The following is an 18,431-nucleotide window of genomic DNA, read 5'->3' as shown; positions in this document are numbered from 1 at the left end:
TTACTCTCAAGGTCTGTGAATTTCCTCTCACTATTAATGGTGTTCACCATGAGAAATTGGATTTGGTAGTGTTGAATAACTTGCCTTCTCCAGTAATATTGGGATTGCCCTGGTTAAAATTTCACAATCCTGTACTGGATTGGTCTACCAGTGAAATTGAATCTTGGAGCCATAAATGTTATGACAAGTGTTGTAACGGGCGTATTGCAGCTTTGGATAGGGGAGAATTGCCTGTTCCTATTCAGGATTTTTGGAGAGTTTTTTCTGAGAAGGAATCGCAGGTTTTGCCTCCCCATAGAGACTATGATTGTTCTATTGAATTTGTCCCTGGAGCGACTCTTCCTAAAAGTCGTTTATTTAACCTTACTATTCCTGAGAGAAAGGCTTTGGAGGAATACATACAGACAAGCTTGGCCGCTGGTCACATTAGGCCCTCTAAGTCTCCTGTGGCGGTTGGATTTTTTTTTGTAAAAAAAAAGGACGGCGGTTTACGTCCTTGTCTGGATTTTCGTGAGATTAACAAAATTACTGTACGCAATCCTTACCCACTGCCATTGATTCCTGATCTGTTTAACCAGTTAATGGGGGCCAAGTGGTTCTCTAAAATCGACCTTAAGGGGGCATACAATCTGTTGCGCATGAAGGAGGGTGACGAATGGAAGACTGCTTTTAACACTCCTGTGGGTCATTTTGAGAATCTGGTTATGCCTTTTGGTCTTACTAATGCTCCTGCATTTTTTCAGAATCTTATTAATGACATCCTTAGACCTTTGATCGGCAAAAATGTCGTTGTGTATTTGGATGACATTTTGATTTATTCGCCGGATCTGGAGTCTCATTGGCGGAGCGTACGTGAGGTATTACAGTTATTGATGGACAATTCGCTTTTTGCTAAACTGGAGAAATGTGAGTTCGCTGTACAGAGAATTAGTTTTTTGGGCTACATTATCTCCAGCGAAGGTTTTGAGATGGACCCGGTTAAAGTTCAAGCTGTACAGGAATGGCCTAGGCCTATTGGTTTGAAATCGATACAGAGGTTTTTGGGTTTCGCCAATTATTACAGAAAATTCATAAAAAATTTTTCTAGTATTGTCAAACCTCTGACCGATCTCACCAGGAAAGGTGCTGATGCGGTTCAGTGGTCTTCTGAGGCCATTGAAGCTTTTGTGTATCTCAAGGAGAGGTTCACCTCTGCTCCCATCCTTATGCAGCCTGATGTGACTAAGCCGTTTTTGGTTGAGGTTGATGCTTCCTCTGTGGGGGTTGGCGCAGTATTGTCTCAGGATAACGGGGATGGATTACATCCCTGTGCCTTTTTTTCAAAAAATTTTTCGGAGACTGAACTGAATTACGATATTGGTAATCGGGAATTATTGGCTATTAAACTCGCATTTGAACACTGGCGCCACTTCTTGGAAGGTGCGGAATTTCCCGTTCAGGTTCTTACGGATCATAAAAATCTGATATATCTTGATACTGCCAAGCGCCTGAATGCCCGTCAGGCTAGGTGGGCACTGTTTTTCTCGCGGTTTAATTTCTCCGTTACTTACATCCCTGGTACTAAGAATGTTAAGGCGGATGCCTTGTCTCGCAGTTTTTCTCCCATAGTCGGTGCTGAGAAAGAGGAGAACATTTTACAAGAAGGTGTTGTGATAGCTGCTTTGGACTCCGTTTTGGAAGATGAGATTCTTAAAGCACAGGAGAATGCCCCATCTAACACTCCTCATGGGAGGTTGTTTGTGCCTGGGACCTTTAGGAGAGATTTGTTTGTTGAGTGTCACGAATCTCGGTTGGCAGGTCATCCCGGAATCTCTGAGACCAAGAGACTGGTGGGTCGCAGTTTTTGGTGGCCTGGATGGCAGAAGGAAGTCATTAAGTGGGTGCGCCAATGTACTATATGTGCTAGATCTAAGTCCTCACATACTCCTGCTGCGGGGTTGCTTTGTCCTTTGGAGGTTCCCAGTGCTCCTTGGACACATTTGGCTATGGACTTTATAACTGACCTTCCCCCCTCTGAGGGTTTTACTGTCATCTGGGTGGTCGTGGACCATTTTAGCAAGATGTGTCACTTGGTTCCCTTCGTCAAACTGCCCTGCGCTAAAACTCTCGCTAAGGCCTTTGTCAAGGAAATTGTCAGACTTCATGGCGTTCCTACTGACATTGTTTCTGATAGAGGTCCTCAGTTCGTGGCTCGTTTTTGGCGTGCCTTTTGTGACAGGTTGGGAGTTCATTTGTCGTTCTCGTCAGGATATCATCCTGAATCTAATGGCCAGACAGAAAGGAAAAACCAGGATGTTGAGCAGTTCTTGCGTTGTTTTGTGGCAGACAATCAAGAGGGGTGGTCTGAGTTTCTGCCACTTGCTGAATTTGCTCTGAACAATCATACATCTTCTTCTGCTGGTTGTTCGCCTTTTTTTTGTTGTTCTGGGAGACATCCGTCGTTTGGGTCGTTCTCCAAGTTGGGATCTGCCGTGCCTGAGGAGGAGAATTTTTCCGGTGATTTGGAGAGAGTTTGGACGGATGTGCGTGGTAATCTTCAGGAGGCCAACAGAAAATCTAAAGACTACTTTGATAGGAAACGACAGGAGGTTATGTTCGCTGTTGGTGACATGGTTTGGTTGTCCTCTAGGAATCTGCGGTTGAGGATTCCTTCTAAGAAATTGGGTCCCAAGTTTGTAGGGCCCTTTAAGGTGCTTCAGGTTGTCAACCAATCTGCTGTTAGGTTGGAGGTTCCTACCTCCTGGAGAATTAATCCGGTATTTCATGTCTCTCTGTTGAAAAAAGCTGTTGTATCGGATTGTGACGCCTCTGCCTCTGTTCCCCCGGTGGTGGAGGACGGGGAATATGAAATTTCTCGCATCCTTAACTCTAGACGGTAAAGAGGTAGTTTGCAGTATCTTGTGGCCTGGAAAGGTTTCGGACCAGAGGATAACTCTTGGGTGAGGTCGGATGATGTTTCCGCGTCCAGACTTATCAGAGCGTTTCACAGGAGATTTCCTGATAAGCCTGGTCCTAGGGGATCCGGAGGATCCTCTTAGAAGGGGGGGTACTGTTAGAACCTTGCTCTTAGGTTTTTTCCTTTGCTGGTCACATGACCTTGTTGGCCTATTTAATCCTGCTCCGCCCTTCTGGCTTTGCTGGACTTCATTGTTTAACTACTTTCTAGCTAGCCTGTGCTCTGTATCTAACTCTGTTAGTTTGCTTGGTCTACGGACCTCTATGTTCTATATATTTTGTTTGTTCGTCTGTCTGCTACTATTTCTGTTAGGAGGTGTCCCATTTTCCTCCCAGTCCTTAGTACTTGTAGGGATTCCTTCCCCACATCTATAGGTCTCCGTACAGACTAGCTTAGGACTTTAGCAGGTCTGATCGCAGGATCAGGTCCCCTGTTACATCGTAGGGATTAAGCTGAGTTGTATCGTAGGGACAGATCTCCTCTCTTTCCTTAGCTCTGGTAGCAGAACATAACAATGAGCGCCTTGCTGGATACCGGGTCGCAAGTAACCACTATCCCTTATGTACTTTTTAAGCAGTATTGGACTGATGCTGATATAACACGGTATCCAGACAGTGACTTGAGCATCATCGCCAGTAATGGCTTCCCGTGCCGCAGATGGGGTTCAAAGAGATGACCATTAAGATTGGTAAAGTTGAACTGCCGGCACAGGGAGTGATTATTGTGGACATTGACCGTCGTGAAAGTCACCCTAAAATAACTGTGGGTACTAACGTGATTGAAAATTGTCTTTCAGAGGTAATTGTAATTCTACAACAGGTGGCAGTGAATGCTAGTTCCAGCCAACAGAGAGTCCTCAACAAAGAGATAAAAGCCCTGATGAGACGGCAGCAGGTAGAACTGTCTGGTGGTGAGATCGGTAGCGTAAGAATGAGTGACCCATTCCCTATTTCCATGCCTCCCAAAAGTGAAATGATGATCTGGTGTCAGACTGCAATCGGGTTGAGAGGTAGAGACTACCAAGCCATGGTAGAACCCGTGTACTCAGACAGCAGGCCCACCATTTTGACAGCCCAGGGGGTGGTTGATGTCCGTCATGGGAGGGTGCCCGTTCGCATTCTCAACATCGGAGAGAGGGAGGTACACTTACCCAGGTACGATACACTTGCCAAACTGTTTGCTGTCGAACACAAAGCTATCAAGGCCGTGGAGCCTTTGCCTCCATCTCCACAGGCGGAGGGTAATGGCTCCCAGAAACAAAAGGAGGACTGGTGCCAGAAACTCCATGTGGGTGCTGACTCCACTCCCCTGCACCAAAAACAAGGAGTCTACCGGGTGGTCCAGGAGTACCAGAGAATTTTTAGTAAGCACCCGCTAGACTTCGGCAGAGTAAAAGGGATAGATCCATATGCCCACGGGGAGCCACCCACCAATAAAAGAGAGACACAGGCCTGTACCCCCTGCACATTATCAGAACGCCAAGGGCATGCTAAGAGAAATGAAAGAAGCTGGGGTCATTAGAGATAGCTGTAGCCCCTGGGCAGCCCCCCTGGTTCTGGTAAAAAAGAAAGACGGCACCATGAGAATGTGCGTGGACTATAGACAAATCAACCGTATCACCCACAAAGACGCATATCCGCTGCCTAGAATAGAGGAGTCTTTAGCCGCACTAAAATCAGCTAACTTCTTTTCTACTTTGGACCTTACTAGCGGGTACTGGCAGGTTCCTGTGGCAGAGGCTGACAAGGAGAAGACCGCCTTCACCACCCCGATGGGACTGAGCGAGTTCAACTGTATGCCCTTCGGGCTCTGCAACGCACCAGGGACCTTCCAGTGGCTGATGGAATGCTGTCTAGGGCACCGAAACTTTGAGACGGTCCTCCTTTACCTGGACGACGTGATCGTCTATTCGAAGACTTACGAGGACCATCTAAAGCACCAGGCCGAGGTGTTCGAAGCCCTGGCAGGCTATGGCCTGAAGGTGAAACCATCGAAGTGTCACCTGTTGAAACCGAAGGTCCAGTACCTAGGGCACGTGGTAAGTGCGGAAGGAGTAGCCCCCGACCCTGACAAGGTCACGGCAATCAAGAGCTGGCCAAGCCCCTCGAACATCAAAGAAGTGATGCCGTTCCTAGGGTTGGTAGGCTACTACCAAGGTTCATCCCCGGGTTCACTAAGATGGCAGCTCCTATGCAGGACCTCCTGATAGGACAGTCTAAGTCCAGAAGCCAAAAGCCACCCTTCAAGTGGGATAAACCGGAAGAGGAGTCCTTCCGCCAGTTGAAGATGGCCCTCACAGGGGATGAGATCCTGGCCTACCCTGATTATGGCCAGCCTTTTACTCTCCACACAGACGCCAGTAATGTGGGACTGGGAGCCGTACTGTCACAAAACCAACAGGGCAGAGAAAGGGTGATCGCGTACGCCAGCCGGAAGCTGAGGCCCACCGAGAGGAACCCGGAGAATTACAGCTCCTTCAAGCTAGAATTCTTGGCGGTGGTGTGGGCCGTAACGGAACGCTTCAAGCATTACTTGGCCTCTGCAAAGTTCACTGTGTACACGGACAACAACCCGTTAACACACCTAGACAGTGCAAGACTTGGTGCCCTGGAACAGCGGTGGATGGCCCGTCTCTCCAATTATGACTTCGTGATCAAGTACCGGGCAGGCAAAACCAATGCCAATGCTGACGCCCTGTCGAGAATGCCTCACTTACCTGAAGGTGACGAAGACTCAGAAGAGCTGGAGGAGGTAGAACTCCCCGCGTTCCACCGGTATGGGGCCGCTCAATACTCCCACCGCGTGAAAGAGGAAGATTTAACAACTGTTATGATCAATCCCCTACCTCACCACAGTTGGGCCGAGACCCAAGATAGTGACCCTGCAATCCGCCTGGTGAAAGATCTGCTGACCCGCTTAGATCCGGATGCTCCAGAGGAAGCCAAGCAGCTATGGAAAGAGAAGAGCAAGCTGTTCCTCTATGAAGGCAAGCTGTGCAGAAGACTTGTCAACCACCGGACACACGAGCTGACCTGGCAAGTCATGGTCCCAAGGCGGGATGCAGCTATGGTCCTGGGGGCTTACCATGACAGAGCGGGGCACTTTGGTTGGAAGAAACTGGAGTTCCAGCTAAGAGGACGGTTCTTTTGGGTCGGCATGAGAGGGGCTGTAGAGAAGTGGTGCAGGGACTGTGGCCCTTGTAACTTAAGGAGAAAAGACCGCACCAGCCAGAAGACACCCTTGAAGCCCATCGTCACCCAGCAGCCTCTTGAGCTGGTAGCTCTGGCCACATCAAATTGGCTCCAAGCCGGTCAGGATACATCTACGCCCTGACAATCGTGGACCACTATTCCCGTTTTCTAGTGGTGGTCCCGGTGAAAGACTTGACAGCCCAAACGGCGGCCAGAGCCTTCCAGCAATACTTCTGCCGTCCACACGGGTATCCAGAAGAGGTCCTGACAGACCAGGGTCCAGCGTTCGAAGCCGAAATCTTCCAAGAGTTCTGCAACCTCTATGGCTGTAAGAAGATTCGTACAACGCCTTACCACCCACAAACCAACGGGATGTGTGAGAAAATGAACAATATAGTCATTGATCTCTAGAAGACGTTGCCCCTGGAGGAACGCAGCCTGTGGCCAGAAAAACTGCCGGACCTAATAGACCTGTACAACCATATCCCGGTGAATGCTACAAACTGCACCCCGGCTTACCTGATGCGAGCCAGACCAGGTAAGCTGCCCATGGACCTGGAGATGGGAGTCCTAACACCTGAGGACACCTCCCTGGATGCGGACTGGGATACGGAAAGGCGACTGCAGTACAAGAAGGTACAGGAGAGTGTGGAGAAGAGCCTGGCCCAGGTGAGAGAAAGGCAAGAAAGACTCTTCAACCAACACGCCCCTGCTGGTCCCCTAGAACCTGGTGAGCAGGTCCTGAAGCGAAAGAGAAGGCTACATAAGTTGGACGACCAGTGGGAAAGGGAACCCTACACCGTACTGCAGTCTGACCACGACAACTCAAAGGTGTGCGTGATCACCAAGGATGGAGGAGAAACCACTAGTACCGTCTCCAGAGACCACCTAAACAGGTGCCCCGAGCAACTCCGTAGTGCAGAAGAGGATCAAAGTGACCTTGAACCCGCAGAGGACAAGGAAGAAATGATCAGCACTGTTCTCGGAGAGTTTCCTCAGTCCTGGACTCGAATAAACGATGCCATAGTGGTACCCGTCCTGCATTTCCTGCAACCGGCTCAGCAACAACCTACACCAGAGCCGGAAGGTGAAGAAGAGCAAGCAGTTCCAGAGGCAGAAGAGCCTGTACCAGCAGCCCAGGAGAATCAACCCTCTGCTGACAGTGAGCCTGCCATGCCTGCGGTAAGCCAAAGGACCCGCAGACAGCTGCCTGCCCTACCTGTACACCAAGCTGGTAGCTGTACCCCTAACGCTAGTGGGGAAAGCCAGGTCGGTCCACCACCAGGCAGTGGATTAAGTAGGTCAACCAGGAGCACAAAGGGGCAGATACCCGCTCGCTGGAGAATATAGGGTGCACTAAACTGTAAATAACCCTGTTGCCAAGTGTTGAAATGTTTGCAAAGTTACATGCATGATTGGTAATTGTGTGTTTCAGTTTCTTGCAGTTACCGTACAGACTCAAAGGTTATGGACTTTTAATAACCGGAACTTTGTATGGACTGCGTTCGGAGCCTGACCAAGGAATGAACTAAGACTGTAAAGGACTTGGGGCTAGGACAGACCCCCACCTGGTTAAGGCTCACCGTTGTGTTGGTGATATGGACACCCAGTCACAGACCACACTGTGACCTTAAGAACTCAACTTGTGCGTCGTTTGTCTACTAATGTTTTATGGTCATGCATGTTATTCTTGTTTCTCGTTTAGTCCCGGAGTACTAAATTTCACTAGGGGGGAATGTGTCACCCTGGCCTGGATGCCACAAATATAATAAAGCTGTGTCTGAGAGCAAGGGGGAGGTACTCTAGTCAGGGATCATTAGCATGCAGCACCTCCTGTCCCAGACCAGTAGGGGGAGCAGGCTGCCCCTATAAAAGCTGGAGCTGGGGGCAGGGTTAGGGAGAATTGGACGACCTGTCTCTGGATTGAGAGGTGTCCCAGAGCAGAGAGAGACAGTTGTGTTGCAGCCTAAGAGGACGTGTGGCAGTAGGAGAGCCATGAGCCAGGGACAAGAGGCGAAGTGCGCCTGTCCTGGCAGACGAAGAGACTAATCTACCAGACTTTGGTGTCTGAGGCTGTGAGGATTCCACGTCTTACAGCAGATAACCAGTCCGCAGGGGACTGTATGTTCCTTGGCCTAAGAAGCCCGGAGGCTCCACCACAGCGGAAGGGACCAGCAAAGCCGTACCAGGCCGGGAGTAGAAAGGGACCCAAGTTGCAAGCCATACGGGCGAGAGGACACGGTGAGCTCGGGAACGTGGGCTGTTACACTACAAGGAGGGAAATAGCCAGAAGGAGCACAGAGAGCACGGTAGGCCTACACCCTCACCCTGACCAGGGCCAGCCTCCCACTTGTTCTCAGACATCCAGGCCCCCCTCCTAGCCGGGCCTTTTACTGGGTCATATTACCTGTTCTAATAAAGACCCTGAACTGTTTAAGAGGCCTCCGTTTCCTGGCTATCGCGGTCGGAATCATCCCCCCCATCATCCATTATATATTCTGCCCTGGGGCCGTACTCCTCCAGTGGGGAGTTGAACTATTCAGTGCTGCACATTTATATTAGCCCCAGCGGTCTGCACTGCAGAGGCGGTTAGCCCTGACCGCAATCCACGGGTGGCGTAGTCGGACATTACTTACAGCACATAGCAGACTACCACTGGTCTTACCACCCTGAGCCACGGAACCGGGTCGCCACTACTACTCCCAGCATTGCCCTGAAGCCCGGTTCCGAGTGCCCCACGGCCCAGGGGGCGAGTCATATACATAAGGCCAGACAGAGATTGGTAATCAGATAAAGCAATCATTCCATTACTCTAGTTACTGTCTCAGGGGCCACAATTAAGCCATTTTTCTCCCAGTCACTAGTCCCATTATGTGGATGGAGATATTAGACCCAGTGGAGCCGCCACCACAGGGAATCTTACATGCAGTCCCAGGTGAGGGGCTCAGCCCGAGAAAAATACCTTCACCAATGCACAACTTTGGGGAAGTGAAGGGGAGGTGCACTACAATACTTGGGATTTAAAGGGGTTGTATGGTCTTTTGCTAAGGCTTCGTGCCCACGATCAGGAAGAGCAGAGTTTTGGACGCAGCCCATCTGCGCTGCGTCCAGAACGATGCATTCTACATTACAAGCACAGTGGATGGGATTTATAGAAATCCCATGCCCACTGTGCTTCTGTTTAACGCTGCGTAAACTCACCTGCGGTGTGGGTTTACAAGCTGCAGCATGTCAATTTCTGTAGTGGAGATAGCGTCTTAGTGCGGATTTTGACCAATTGAATGTCATTACATGCCGTCCGTTGTTCTCATCCTATTACTGTCTTTTGGGTTCATCCCCAGGGATGTATCCCACTGTTCAGTGAGCTCACCCTGGGAACCCTTAGCAGATTTAGCTCAGGGGGAAATCTGGCTATGATGAAGATTCCTTTCTCTGTCCACTCTGCTCATCCCCAGGGACCCATATTCCACTGTCCACTGAGTCCACCCCAGTGACCTCTTTGACAAAACACATTGCCATGTAATAGAAAAAATAAAAAAAATACATCTCTCCAAAACTCCAGGGACTCATTTCATCATCTGAAACTGAGCTGAGCTTGCACAGAGACCCATATACAGCACACTGAGCTTATCCCAGGAACTCCCAGGAACAGTCATAGGGCTCGCTCTCACTTTCGATTACATTGTAAAAATGCAATCGAATAAAAAATCAGATTGCATTCAGTCCAATGTTAATCTATGAATTGGATCACGATCGGACTGAAAAAAAAAAACGCAATCTGCAATTGCATGCGGAGTTTAGATCGCACGCACCCATATAAGTCAATGGGTGAGTGTGAAACATAGCACTGCACTCAGATGTCACCCGAGTGCAGTGTGATTCCCTCTGATGCCAGCAACAGGGGAGATGGAGAAATTAATTTCTACGTCTCCTCCGCAGCTGTGCTGTGATTCTCACATGCTAGAGGATTGGAGCACAGAGCACTGACACTCGGCTCACGCTCGCTGCAGAGCAGGAGCCGAGTGTCATTAGCATATCGAACACTGGAGGATAAAAAGAAAAATGCCAACACCAGAAAACACTTCACGCTGACACAATCAAGCCTACTCTGGACAGGTGGATCACACTATGGCTCTGGGAACTTGGGTGCTCACCATGAAGAAAAGTGCAAATAGCATAGTCCATGAAAAATAAAAAAAAAGGTGGCACTCACCGTCCTCTTAAAAAACCTTTATTTCATGTCCCTAAAACATTGGACGTTGATGCGCAGCTAGCAGAAAACGGCCGTCGTCCGTCCAGCATCCAAATGATGACATCGCTGCAATATTTTAAGGACATTATATGCATTTTTTTAAGAGGACGGTGAGCGCCACGTTTTTACTATTTTTCATGGACTAAGTCATTAGCATATTGCATCCGATGCTCTCACATCGAATGTGATACGCTGGTGGGACCCCAGCCTTAATCACATGCCAACAAGCTGCTCTCGGTAGTTCTCTCAATGTTCAGTGAAAAAAAGAGAAGCGGGAAGAGAAGCTCGTCATGTGACCGTAACACTGAAAATCACATATGAGTGAAGTGGCCATGAGATGACTGCTGGAACCAGAGCTGTTAGGATCGGCAACAGGGCTTCATTTTATAATTAAGGGCTCGTCCAGGCTTGAGATGAAAGTCTGCAGTCACTCTATGTGACTGCAGGCTTCTGAATTCTCCCAGCGCATGCACTATACACTTTTAGGATTCTCCCTTGCACAACACAAGTATGCGATTTGTATAATTCTGGCCACATTCCATCTAGATGTGTCCGGCCTCGCTCAATTCATTTTCATTGAGTGAGGCCACGCATGTCTAGTCGGCTCGTGACCACATGTATGCAAATTGCTGGCACGAGAGAATCCTGACAGCGTGCAGTCACATAGAATGACTGCAGACTCATCACAAACTTGGACAACCCCTTTAATGCTCTGAACATAAATAAAAATATGAGAATTAGTCAGTATCAAAAGAAAACATTTACATCCAGGTACCTTATAGATGACATTATCTCTGGAGTCGTTCTCTTTCTTTTCTTCTTCATATTGTCCAGTCTCCATGATGAGTTTTCTCATCCACAGCTCATCTCTACAGACTTATGTGGCGCCCCTGAGGGTTCGGTCGCCACAGAGGTACTGCACCTCTCCCAGAGGTGTGGTGTCTCCCTTCTCTCAGGTAAGGAGGGAGTGCTGCACAGAACCCCAAACACCTACATCCAACAGTACACTACCCCAGGCCAGCAGGAGGGGCAAGACAAGGGGCGGACCTACCGCCCGTGCAGCCGGTTCATTGAACGGGGCCCCCGAAGGAGAGGGCGCCCCTCCAGCCGTTAGCAGGGCCGCCATCAGGGCATGACTGCCCTGACTCCAGCATGGGGCCCGGCCGGTCGGGGCCCCCTCGGAGCCCCCCTCTTGTGCGTCTCCTCATGGGGCCCCCCGGCAGGACCCCCCTCCGTCACATGACCGGAGATGTCCCTGCGCTCGACATGGGCCCCCGGCCCCATGCTGAGCGCAGGGACATCTCCGGTCATGTGACGGCGCCGGCACAATACTTACCCTCCCCGTGCCTCCACAGCGTCTTCCGCGTCCTCTGACTGTGATGTCTCAGGTCAGAGGGCGCGGTGATATGTTTACACCGCGCGCGATCTCCCGTGAGCTGTCACAGCGCGAAGACGCGGGCGATGCTGGAGTCCGGATCAGCATCAGGTGAGAAGTGAGGTGAGCATTTGATTTTTTTTTTTTATGTATGGGGGCATGGGGCATTATATGGAGGGGGGAGAGTGGGTTTGACATCCTGCATGGGGCATTATATGGGGGGTGACATACTGCATGGGGCATTATAAGAGGTGGAGGGGGGAATTGACATCCTGCATGGGGCATTATATGGGGGAGGGGGGAATTGACATCCTGCATGGGGGCATTATATGGGGGTGGGAGGGGGTGTGACATCCTGCATGGGGCATTAGAAGAGGGGAAGGGGGGAAGTGACATCCTGCATGGGGCATTATAAGAGGGGAAGAGGGGAAGTGACATCCTGCATGGGGCATTATAAGGGAGGGGGGGTGACATCCTGCATGGGGCATTATAAGGGAGGGGGTGTGACATCCTGCATGGGGCATTATAAGAGAGGGAGGGGGGAAGTGACATCCTGCATGGGGCATTATAAGGGAGGGGGTGTGACATCCTGCATGGGGCATTATAAGAGGGCGAGGGGGGAATTGACATCCTGCATGGGGCATTATAAGGGAGGGGGTGTGTGTCATCCTGCATGGGGCATTATAAGGAGGGTGGATGTGTGATATACTGCATGGGGCATTATAAGGAGGGGGGGTGTGAACTCCTGCATGGGGCATTATAAGGGAGGGGGTGGTCTGACATACTGCATGGGGCATTGAAAAGGGGGGAAGTGACATCCTGCAAGGGGCATTATATGGGGGGGAGAGGTGACATCCTGCATAGGGCATTAAAAGGGGGTGTCATCCTGCATGGGGCATTATAAGGGGGAAACAGCCTGCATGGAGCGTTACATGGGGGCCAATATTCTGTATGGAGTGTTATATGGGGGTCAGTATTCTGTATGGAGCGTTATATGGGGGACAGTATTCTGTATGGAGCGTTATATGGGAGCCAGTATTCTGTATGCAGTGTTATATGGGGACCAGTATCCTGTATGGAGCGTTATATGGGGACCAGTATCCTGTATGGAGAATTATATGGGGACCAGTATCCTGTATGGCGCATTATAAGGGGGTCAGTATCCTGTACGGAGCATTATATGGTGCCCATAATACTGTATGGAGGACTATACTGTCCAGTCTGCACTGTGCGCTGCGAGGTTTCGCCGGTTTCTGAGCTATTGTAGAATTTACAATAGATATCGCTCGTGTAATGGGGCATTATAAGGGGGGAACAGCCTGCATGGAGCGTTATATGGGGGCCAATATTCTGTATGGAGCGTTATATGGGGGTCAGTATTCTGTATGGAGCGTTATATGGGGGACAGTATTCTGTATGGAGCGTTATATGGGGGACAGTATTCTGTATGCAGTGTTATATGGGGACCAGTATCCTGTATGGAGCGTTATATGGGGACCAGTATCCTGTATGGAGCATTATATGGGGACCAGTATCCTGTATGGAGCAGTATAAGGCTATGTGCCCACGATGCAGAAATGAAGCAGAAAATTTCTGCAGCATTTCCGCATCTCCCTGGCAGAAAAAACGCATGCAGATTGTGCATGCGTTTTTCCTGCAGAATACATGCGGATTCACATGCGTATCCACATGCGTTAACGCATGTGTTTCCGTATGCGGACTGACAAGCACTTTCCAGGCGATAGCATCACTTGGAAAGTGCTTGACAACTAGGTCACACTATATAAATCCATGCAAAAGGCATGGATTTATACAGTGTGACCGTAAAAATAAAAAAATAAAGCTATACTTACCCCCGATCCCTCGCCGCGTGTGCTGTCGCACTCGTCCTGGCTTCTTCCGGGTTGCCGGCACATCGCGAGACAGCCTGCGGTCACATGACCGCGACGTCATCTCAGGTCCTGGAAGGAGAAGCGCTGCAGGGGCCGCCGGACAGATGAATATAAACTTTTTTATTATTTTATTCTTTTTTTCACAGGTACAATGGTACCCAGGTCTGGATGAGAGTCTCCTCTCCTCCAGACCTGGGTACCATCCGCAAATGTACAGACACGGATTATGTGCGTCTCAATGCAAGTCAATGGCGGCCATTCCGCTGCGCTTCCGCAAAATTAATGAACATGCTGTGGATTTATGAGCGCTGCAGAAACGCTGCGGAAAAATCTGCAGCATGTGCATTGACATTGCGGAATGCCATTGGGGACCATGGGGTGCGGATTACCAATGCGTTTTTGATGCGTTTCCGTTGCGGAAATTCCGCAGCGGAAACGCATGAAAAACGCATCGTGGGCACGCAGCCTTAGGGGGTCAGTATCCTGTATGGAGAATTATATGGTGCCCATAATACTGTATGGAGGACTATACTGTCCGGTCTGCACTGTGCGCTGTGAGGATTCGCCGGTTTCTGAGCTATTGTAGAATTTACAATAGATATCGCTCATGTAATGTAGTAAGTGAAATCCTTGGCCTTGTACTATATATATATATTTCTCTGCGATATCTGTGCATCATGAATCGTGGTATGTGTTAAAGGGGCCCACTGAAACTCTGTCGCCCAGGGCCCACAAAAACCTGGAGCTGGCCCTGGGGGTAAGTATAACAAGTTTTATTTTTTTTAAATACAATTAATTAACTAGGAGTGGGGGGAATCAGAGATGCACAGGGGGATGAGAGATGCACGGGGGGGGGGGGGGCCTTCATGCCCCCTATGAAGGGCAGGGGGGGGGGCCCCCCAAAAAATTCTTGCACAGGGGCCCACTACAGTCTGTGTCCGCTCCTGGGCAAGACGCAATGTAGTTTTCTGCTGAGCCCTGACCCTGGCTGGGGTGGGGAGAACCCAAAGTTAGGGGGAACCAGTAGTGGGTGTGGGTGGAGGAAGTAGTTCATGGGAGCACTCATACAGTAAAGATATAAAATAGGGAAGACATCTTAGGGTGGCAGTCTAGTGGTTGGAGAACAGTCTGGGGGCAGAGTCTCCTTAGGAGCTCTGCTCCACTACACGGGCCAAGGACTGAGGCCCAGGAGGGGAGCAGGGAGTAGGCTCCATTCTTCAGAGGGGATCCTAGGGGGTACGGCGAGTGCAGGTGGCACCCGTACACCCCGAACCTGCCAAGTGTCAGGAGGATCTAGGCCGCAAGAAGGGGACCGGCCACTGGCCCAGTCGTGCAGCTTCAAGCCTCGGCTGGAAAAACCGGAGGCTTCTGGCTTTTATACCCAGAAGCCAAACTCTCACTTCAATCCAAAAGTAAGGTCAAGCAGGTCTGTGCAACTCCGACGGACAGGGGGGACCTCGCAGCACCCGAACAGGATTCACAGTGGGAAGCGCAGGGCAGGAGGGAGTAAAGACCCAGCGTGAAGTCGGTCTAGGAAGGTACACAGGAAAGTGGGGTTCTGCCAGTACACCCGAACTGCCTGAGGAAGGACTGAACCCCTGCCTGATGAACGCAGCGCGACGCGGGAGGTTTGCACCAGTACAGTGCACCTGTGGACTGTCTATGAACTGTGAGTAAATCTTGGATGACTGCACTGAACTGCCTTCGCTCCTTTATTTCACCGTTGTCATTTCCCTCCCTGCACCACAACGCCCAGCGCACCTCAATCTATTCTACACTGCCCTGAGGCCTGCTCCACCTGTGGGGAGCCGTTCCATCCCAAGCTGCCCTATCATCTGCCTCAGTGGACTGTTGCAGCGCTGGTGATCCTCACCAGACACCACAGGTGGCATCACGAAAAATCCCAAAAACCCCATATAGAAGTTCCCTTTTTCACTGACCGCCCTGGGTCACGGACCGGGCCAGCCACAGTGATATACCCTGGCAACCAGAGGCCCGGCTGCCGAGTACCCCACGGCCGTGGGGGGCGAGTCACTTACATCCCCGGTCTTCTTCAGCACATCCCGACACGATGCCCTTAAAGATAGCAGTGTCATTATAATGCTCCTGAATAAAAATATCTGCCATACGCTGATCCCTTGAATAAATGATTGCCCCTCACTATATTCCCAGAACAAAATATAACCCCCACACTGTCCCTCCTATGGTACATGCTCCCTACACTGCCCCCCTCCTTTCCATTCTGGGCCCCCTCTTCACACTGTTCTCTCACACTGGGTCTCCCATATAGGGCCCACTCTCTATACTGTGCCCCCTCATCACACTCCCCCTCCTTGGCATACTGTTCCCTCCTGGCTGTGCCCTTACACTGTTCCCCCATGCTACCCCCCACTACTCAGTCTCTAATCTGTGCCCAGTCACACTCCCCCCCCATACTGTCTCCTCGCACTATTCCCCCAAATAGTCTTCTCACACGTTTCCCCCACCCTCCTCATACATTTACCCTCTCACTTTCCATACTGCCTCTCCACACAGGACAGGGAGTCCCTCTGACCCCCCCATACAGTGTCCGCACCCATCCCATCACCCCTTCCTATACATTTTTCCCTTGCTCCTCATACTGTCCGCAGCCATACCCCCACTCACCATACTGTATTTGCAGCCATTTCCCCATACATGCCCCCATCTCAACCCTTCCTCCTCATATTGTGTCTTCAAATTTCTCCCCAGACACACAGTAAATACCCCCCACACCTGGTAAATACTCCACACACACAGTAAATACCCCACACACAGTAAATACCCCCCATACACAGTAAATACCCACACACAGTAAATACCCACACACACAGTAAATACACCCCCCACACAGTAAATATTCTCACACACACAGTAAATACCCCCCACAGTAAATAACCCCACGTGCAGTAAATACCCCCCCAGAAAGTAAATACCCCCCAAGCAGTAAATACACCCCAGCCCCATTACACCAAATCCCCCCCATCTTCGGTGTCTTCAGCTCCATTAATGTGGAGCACTTATGTGGCACCCCAGGGGTCTGGTCTCCACAATAATAGCAATATTATGTCTGAGAGCAGGTGGGAGGTCTCTTGGTCAGGGATCTTATGCATGCCACACCTCCTGCCCAGTCCAGAACTTCCCCTATATAAACCTGGGGCTGAGGCAGGGTTAGGAGAGAACAAGAGTAGAGAAGAGAAGCAGCATAGGAAGAAACAACAGGAGCTCTGTGGGAGCAGTGCTACAAGGAGTCAGAGGCTGGCAGCTGCAGAGCTCGCCCTGACTGAGAAGTTATCACCGGACCCGGAGTCCGAGGCTGTGGGGACTAATCCTTACCCAGCAGCAGAAACCGACCGGCAGGGGATTGCAGGTCCTCTGGCCCAGAAACCCGAAGGCACGGTCACACGCGTGGGACCAGCACCGCCATCGTGGAGCGGAAGCCATTAGAAGGCCCCGAGTCACCGGCCATACGGGTGAGCACCACACGGTACACTCAGGGACGTGGGCTACTTTTACCCGCCTCTAGCAAGGTAGCCAGAAGAGTACAGTTAGCTGGGAAGGCCTACAACTCCGCCTGGCCAGGGGAGATCCCATCTGCTCAAGGACTGACCAGGCCCCGATCGCTAGCAAGTACTCCGGGAGGGTCTATCTTTGTCACCAGTAAAGACCCTGAACTACACGCATAGTCTCTGAGTGGTTCCTGCTACCCCCATCATCTACGTCGGCTGCCCTGAGGCCATACCCCTCCCGTTGGGGGTTATACCATCCCCGCTGCACCATCCTTCCACCGGCCTCAGCGGTCTGCCCTGCAGCGGCAGCTCCAAAGCTGCATTCAACGGGTGGCGTAGTCATCCAACATCCACTGCTATTTTACCGCCACTTAGTCTGACTCCCTGGGCACGGACCGGGTCACCGCCACAAGACTACTACCCCCATCTGATCCGGCTCCGGGTAAGCCCCCGTGTACGCGATGCCGCACGGCACAGAAGGCCCAGGGGTGCGACAACTTTTGGCGTAGTCGGCAGGATTTCGTGCCCGCAACCACCGGGTACTGCGTGCCTGAAAAAGACTGTTCAAACTTACCAGTGGTGAAGTTTCCCGCCATCCGGCGCCATCTTTTGCCTTCTTCCCGCCATCCGTGGAGTTTTCCCGCCGTTGGACGCCATCTTGAAGACGCCGCGCGGGAAGAAGAGGGGCGTGGACTCCGAAGGCGCGCGAGAACTGAAGCCCCGCCTCACGTTCGGACGTTGCGTAAGGTCCTGGAAGGAGCCCAGCAGACGCCGACGTCACAGGAGCGCGACGGAAGGTCCTCAACCCTGACGATCCACTGCGGAGCCGCGGCCTACGGAAGAGGATCATCGCAAGGTAGGCCACGGTCCACTAGGGGGGAGGAAGATGTCGGATACGGAGGAGAGCTTCACTGCCTCAACCCCCGCCAGCGCCAGCGCTGCTGCAGTCATGCCTTTTACCATGCCCTATATCCCGGGAGCAGCCTGGCTACCCCAATACTCAGGGGAGTCACATACCCTGAATGACTTTAGAGAAAAGCTGGATAGCCTCTTCCAGGTGTACCCCCTCACAGAAGAGCAAAAAGTGAGCATCCTGGTGGCCCAACTAACCGGGGCAGCCCAAAGGGAGGTAAAGTCCTGGCCACCTGGGAGGAGGACTGTCGCAGGGATACTAACCCGGCTGAGGGACACCTTTGATACCCGCACCTCAGCCGAGATTAAGCTTAAATTCTATGGGT

The sequence above is a fragment of the Phyllobates terribilis genome, unplaced genomic scaffold (genome assembly GCF_046119375.1).
Source record: "Phyllobates terribilis strain yellow unplaced genomic scaffold, ASM4611937v1 Scaffold_5__5_contigs__length_657084704, whole genome shotgun sequence".
Classification (NCBI taxonomy): Eukaryota; Metazoa; Chordata; class Amphibia; order Anura; family Dendrobatidae; genus Phyllobates; species Phyllobates terribilis.
This window is presented reverse-complemented; position numbering follows the sequence as displayed.